Source organism: Sphaerodactylus townsendi, linkage group LG01 (assembly GCF_021028975.2).
Source record: "Sphaerodactylus townsendi isolate TG3544 linkage group LG01, MPM_Stown_v2.3, whole genome shotgun sequence".
In the NCBI taxonomy this organism is placed as follows: domain Eukaryota; kingdom Metazoa; phylum Chordata; class Lepidosauria; order Squamata; family Sphaerodactylidae; genus Sphaerodactylus; species Sphaerodactylus townsendi.
In genome coordinates this window covers 143,119,960-143,125,959 of record NC_059425.1, presented here as the reverse complement: position 1 = coordinate 143,125,959, position 6,000 = coordinate 143,119,960, and the positions used below count along the sequence as shown (strand labels likewise).

General features: G+C 42.1%; 1 protein-coding gene across 1 annotated transcript in view; it reads left to right on the top strand.

Moving 5' to 3' along the window:
• Window positions 1-3,352: 3,352 nt before the first annotated feature.
• COL19A1 (collagen type XIX alpha 1 chain) overlaps window positions 3,353-6,000 on the top strand; it is a 248,436-nt gene continuing 245,788 nt past the window's right edge. Inside the window, exon 1 of the mRNA XM_048496321.1 lies at window positions 3,353-3,471. The gene's annotated coding sequence lies outside the window, so the exon portion shown is untranslated. The remainder of the gene's footprint in view (window positions 3,472-6,000) is intronic.

Genomic DNA, 6,000 nt, shown 5'->3' with positions numbered 1-6,000 from the left:
GCAGGGCGGGTCTCTGTTACGATTGGCTGGAGTCCCGTTTTGGAGGCTGAACCTTTCTTTTTTTTAATTTCTCCTTCCCGGAATCAATGTTGAACCATCCCCACATGCACATGTCATCACAAAGCTGCCCAATCCAAGTTCAGCCCACTGCTTCCTTATTGGGCAAAAGGCTACATGTCACTAACAGGGGCGGGAAACTCAAACCCCCAATTCACCACCCAGACTTCCCCACTGCCCCGTGCTCTGCCCGGGGTTTTCCTAAAGGTGCTCTTCTGTCCAGGATCTTAAATGACGCGCGCTGAGGGGGTAGGAGAGCGGCAGAATCGGGGTGGCTGCGTTGTTGCGGCTGGTGTAGTGGGGAGTGCAGTCAGACCCCGGGTTATTTGCTGCCAGTAACCCTCAACAAATGGTGAGTGGGGAAACGACCACAGATCAAGGGGGGTCACGGTGTGTGTGTGTGTGTGTGTGTGTGTGTGTGTGTGTGTGTGTGTGTGTGTGTGTCATGGGCCCCAAGCGTCACTCACACACATCATGTGGGGGGTGCATTTGGCCAGCTATGTCAGGCTTCACTGCTTCCTACCATTCTGTTTTTAGTATCCCGTTTATACTTCAGCCATGTAATGATGAGTTTTTCTGGGTGGTTTTCTGCTTCTAATACAAAGATAATTTTATTGTCAGTTCTTCCATCTTCAGTAATTTACTTCTTTAATTTTTTTCTTGGTGATTCCTATTGTAGCTTTATATTTGTTTTGGAAAAAACATTTATTACTGTTTATTAATTCCATCTATATCCTGTCTTCCTCCGTCTTGGAGAAACTCAGATGGCTTAAGGTTCCCAGACTGCCTTCTATACAAACCTTGACCATACCTAAGCTTCCTTAACTTCAGCAAGGATGCTGTGTATGTAAAATGCCTTCAGACTGTGCCCTACACAGAACCAGTAGGGGTAAGAATTCTATTTTTTTAAAGGATTTCATTTTTACCCTTTATAGCAAATAGCAGACATTGTTTCAAAGGAGACAAGTCAAATCTTTTCCCCTCAGTGCTGAAAAAATGTAAATTCTTTGACCTATCTATAAAGTATACACAGATCAAAGAATTTATATTTTCCTGGCACAGCATTTAGTTTGTACAAATGAGAATTAGACACACAAAGCCTACTGCTAAAATTATTGAACTCCATTATTCTCATTGCGTGCATATTTAGTTTGTACAAATTATCTATAGCAAAAAAAGTGGAACACTTCGGGGAAACACTCTGAATGCTTGCAAAATGTACCTCATCTGAATTTCTTTCCAGTGTGAAATTCTAAATCACCCAGTCTTTTTCTGAAGTGGAACCAATGCATTAGGAGTGTGCAGTGGGTCTATTATTTTATCAAAATTTTGTACAAACTGCATGGACAGATTGTGACAGCCTTCCGTTCATCCATGACCTTATCTTATTATATTACCTACGTGCACATAATTATTGATAAAACAATGCAGTAAAGCAATCTTCATACGATTGTCTGTACAGCTGCATCAAGATCCTTTTGAAGTGGCATTTTAATGGTGTGCAGGGATGTGCAGGGACACCAGTGAAACACTCCCCACAAAGACTCTTGCTATCACTGTACATACAGTCATGTCAAGGTTGCTTTTCCCACAGTGATTTATTGATGCAGATGTGTGTATCAGTAACCAACAGAGGAGAAATATGCAAAGGAACTACAGGAGGTGAAAGCTGCTCCAATTCCAGAGTTAATTTTAGACATTCTCCTAGTTAAACCAGAATTCAGAAACCATGATCGGAGGGCAGAATCAATCAACTTGGGGAACAACAAGGAACAGCAATGGGACAGGGGCAGGGGCAATGGAACGGTGGAGAGACACTAATCCCTGTGAAATAGGCTCATCTGTGCTGAATTAAAATAAATGATCTTACATGTCAAGGTTTGGGAACTATATAACTGTATACACTTTTAAAATATCAACAAGACAGTCGATGGTTGCATTGGAAAAATACTCCTGGTCCACACTTCTGCAGGCAACAGAAGGTAGTCTTCCCAATGACTAAAAGTGTCAGGCAATGATGTATCTTTAATCCAGCTGCACTTCAACTTCATTAAAGTTCACAGTAATTTCAGTAAAAGAAAGTAAAGTGTATGATAAACTCTATTATTTATGAATGATATCATACCAGCAGCAAAGGAAAACAAGAAAAGGGCTATCTGCCATCATTCAAACCGGGGTAGGACACAGAGCAGGGCCTTCTTTGAAGACCTGAGCATGCGGTTGCATTCATAGTGTGGGCGGACTGGCAGAGTGATCCTTCAGATGTCGTTCTTATTGCTTATTTGCTGATGTAATGCTATCAGTGTACATGTCTTTTTACAATGAATGTGAGCAATAACAAAAAGCAGCAGAAGAAAAGAAAGTCATGTCTCTGCTCCAAGGAGCTTACAACCTAAGTGGAAGCTGTGGGATGTAGGCAGCAAAGGGAGTTCAAATGAGCAAGGGTAATTGACAGCAGAGAGATGGGTTAACTGTTGATATTTGGTTGTAGAAGAAAGGGTGTTAGAAAAGCTCTGGGTGGGGTATGGGGTGGGGTAGGGTGGAGGTTGAGGCAAATTTTTTACTTTAATAAGGAAATACTAATGAAGTGCATTAAGATCCTACCCTTTCTTCTGTCTGAGGATATTTCACAGTCATTTTCTTTCACTTGCTCTCCTTTTATCCTCTAGTTAAATTCTTAAAGGCGATACCAGGAGCTGTCACAAGAACATTCTGAGGGCCCAAGTGAGCACAGTTTAGCATATTCAAGGGAGAATTAGTAGGAAGGCTGAGTGTCACACAGTTTTATCACAGACAGATGATAGCGTGGTGTAAGAACACCCTGGCTTTATGTGATGGGGCTTAAAAAGGCAACCCAAACCCCAGCCCTCCACTGTTCTCTGCTGTATCGGTGCCATAAATAGGCACATTCCCATGGCTGGTTGATTTTAAATTTATTATAAACTATATAAAATTAATGAGATGTGGCTACATTAATGTGCAGGGGGGGAATCAACTCCCCTGCTGTTATGCTAGTATCATGTACAGTACTTCAGAGTCAGCGCGCTGAAACCAGACACCCTTTCATTCATGCAGTTAAAACCCAAGCTGTCTTATCTGTGACACAGCTTTTTGCAATCCATACCTAACCCGTTTAATATTATTACCAGATTTGCAACTTATTAAGTGTGTGCTTTTGCAAAGGAAAAAAAAAAGCCCCCAAACCTGGTGCTGGAGCTGGGGGCTGTCCTGTCTTAGCAGTTGCTTTCTGTGCTTGCTGAGTGGGAGGGTCACACTCTGCGACTAATAAGGACAGAGCTGCATCCCCTTCTCCCACTCTTTAGAGACTCACTTCAGCAACTCTTCAGCAAGCACGGCAGCTGTATTACAAGCATTTACTGCGCTTCTGGGAGAACTTAACACGCAGCATTGAAGGTAAGATCCTCTTGTTTGCGATCAGCTGATTTACACCCAGTGTATACTCACAGTATTGTGTGCTCTGCTGGCTTGTTTTTTCTGCTTTTGCCAGAGTTAACGGGAGCCCTCTTTCAATCGTGTGATACATCATATGTCTATCTGTGTATGCATCTATATTGTATCGCTTGCGCAGCTATATTGTGTAGCTTGTGCAGCAAACAAGCCACTGTTCAAAACCATTTGTTTTAAATATAAGCTCTGTTCTTAAGGTGGAAAGAAGAGTTTTGGAACACAGTCTTCAAATGACTACAAACCGATACAGTGCTCTTATGGTTATGTTTTGTTCAAACCTTATGGATCTAAAGATGTACCCATAATTGTATGCAGTACATACACATTGTATTGGTTTGTCAGTATAGGTCCGTTATCGTGAAATGTGTATGTGAACAGGGACGTCTGGTGAAAGAACAGAAAGTCCTACTGGGATGCAGGAGACTCCAAAGGGCTGTATCTCCTATGAGGAACTAGAGCACTTTTGCAGTCTACTGGATAAAACTCACTCTCTCTCTCCTTTGCTGTTAAAATTTTTTTGTTCTGTTGTTACTGGAGTTCATGAATGGTTTCCCTAGCTAGGCACACACCTTAACAATCAAGCAAGATGAGAGATGATTGCCCTTCAACAAATCTCCTCCTGTCTTCCATATTAAGGACTATAACGGGTTTCCCCTTTTTAGTTTAGTGTGAATTGTTTCCTATCATATTTGCTTGATTTCTGAATGCTTGAAGGTTTTGTTATACTCCTGTACTGCATAAACTGATACATGTCTTGAGTACTTATTTGTACCATTAAATTGAGGGACTGTGACTCATTGTAAGTAAGGTAGGGCTGCGGCTCATTGGTCGAGCATTTGCCTTGCATGCAGAAGGTTTCAGATTAAATATTTAGCTGGAAGGTAATGTGAAAGACCCCTGCTCAAGATTCTGGAGAGCGGCTGCTCGTCTGAGTAGGCAATACTGACCTTTATGGAATACTGATCTTGCTTCAGCGGAGGGCAGCTTCATATGTTCACGTGAATGGGAGATATTCCAAGAATGTGAACACATGAAGCTGACTTAAAGTGAATCACATCACTGGCCTTTATCGATGTCAGCATTGTCTACCCAGACTGTCAGTGACTCTCTAGGGCCTCAGTCAGAGGTCTTTCACATCACCTGATACCTGGTCCTTTTAGATGGAGATGATGTGGTCTGAACCTGGGACCTTCTATGTGCAAAGTAGATGCTCTACCAGTGAACCAGAACCCAACTCTGTGTGCTAAACTGTTCTATTAACATTAGTAGGGCTTGAAGATGCTTGTATTTGATTCCATCATGCTCCTTGTTTCTTGTTTACTAAGAAAAAGGAGCATGTTTAAATACTTAAATACCTCTTAGCAGATGATGTGCCTTCACAAGTCCACTTTCCATCACATCTCATAACTACCAAATGACAGCTCCCTCTGTGGTAAAAATGTGAGTTCAACATGCAATTGAAACAGATGTGTCTGTCTTCTAGGGAAGGGACATGGAATCCCTTTGTGATGATTATGAGAAGTGGCAGAAAGGTTCGGTTTGTTTTCCCAGCTTTCATAATGTATCCTAAGGCTGCACTCTTGAAACCAACCAAACTTCTTAAATTCCGGCTAAGGTCTGACCTAACTGGGGACAAAGTTAAAAAGCAGTTGTACTCTCTTGTTCCCTGTTTGTCTTTAGGGATGAATTTTATAATTTTAACTATGGATGGTTTTGGACGGGCATATGCCTATTTCATAAGCCTTTTTTTTTTTATCTTCCTGTGTCATCTAAAACAAAGCTGTGTTTTTGTGGAATCCTCACTCTGTAGCCGTGCCACACTTGCATGCACCTGCATGTGTGGAATTGTTCTGACTTCAGAAAACCCTTTGACATGGTAAGTTCACAACAGAAGCTGCCCTGAATTAGGGCCCCGTGCTTCCTTTGTGACATTCAAATGGCCCTGATGAGGGCATCAGAGGATGTAGTTTCCCAATGGAAAAGGTGTTGGGTGTTGATCAGGATGTGAAAGGCTTAAAATAGAAATAGCAAAGTTCTGTAGGCAGGGAAGCAATCCCAGCAAGGAGCAGTGGCTTCAGGCTCTTGCAGTGACTTGCCGCCAGGCTTGCCACCATTTTTACAGGCCTTATTCCTGCGTGTCTAACAACTGGATGGCATTTAGCTGGTAAAAAATTTCCTGACATAGCGATAAATGTCAGTGGGAACAGTGTTATCCTCTAAACATTTATGTGTCATTAAACACTAGTGGCAAAGGTGGTGCCCTTTCCAATGGAAACTTTCCCTAGCTGACCCCCATAAGACTTGCATATTTACTCAGATAACAGAGAGCTTCTAATTCATATGTTAGGTAATGTATGAAGCTCCCACTTCTGCAGGTGATTCTTTTTTCTTCCCAAGACAGATGATTCTTACAGGGGCTGCCTTCAGGCATGTGGGGTGATACAGGTGTATGGGCTGGGCTAGACATCTAGAGAC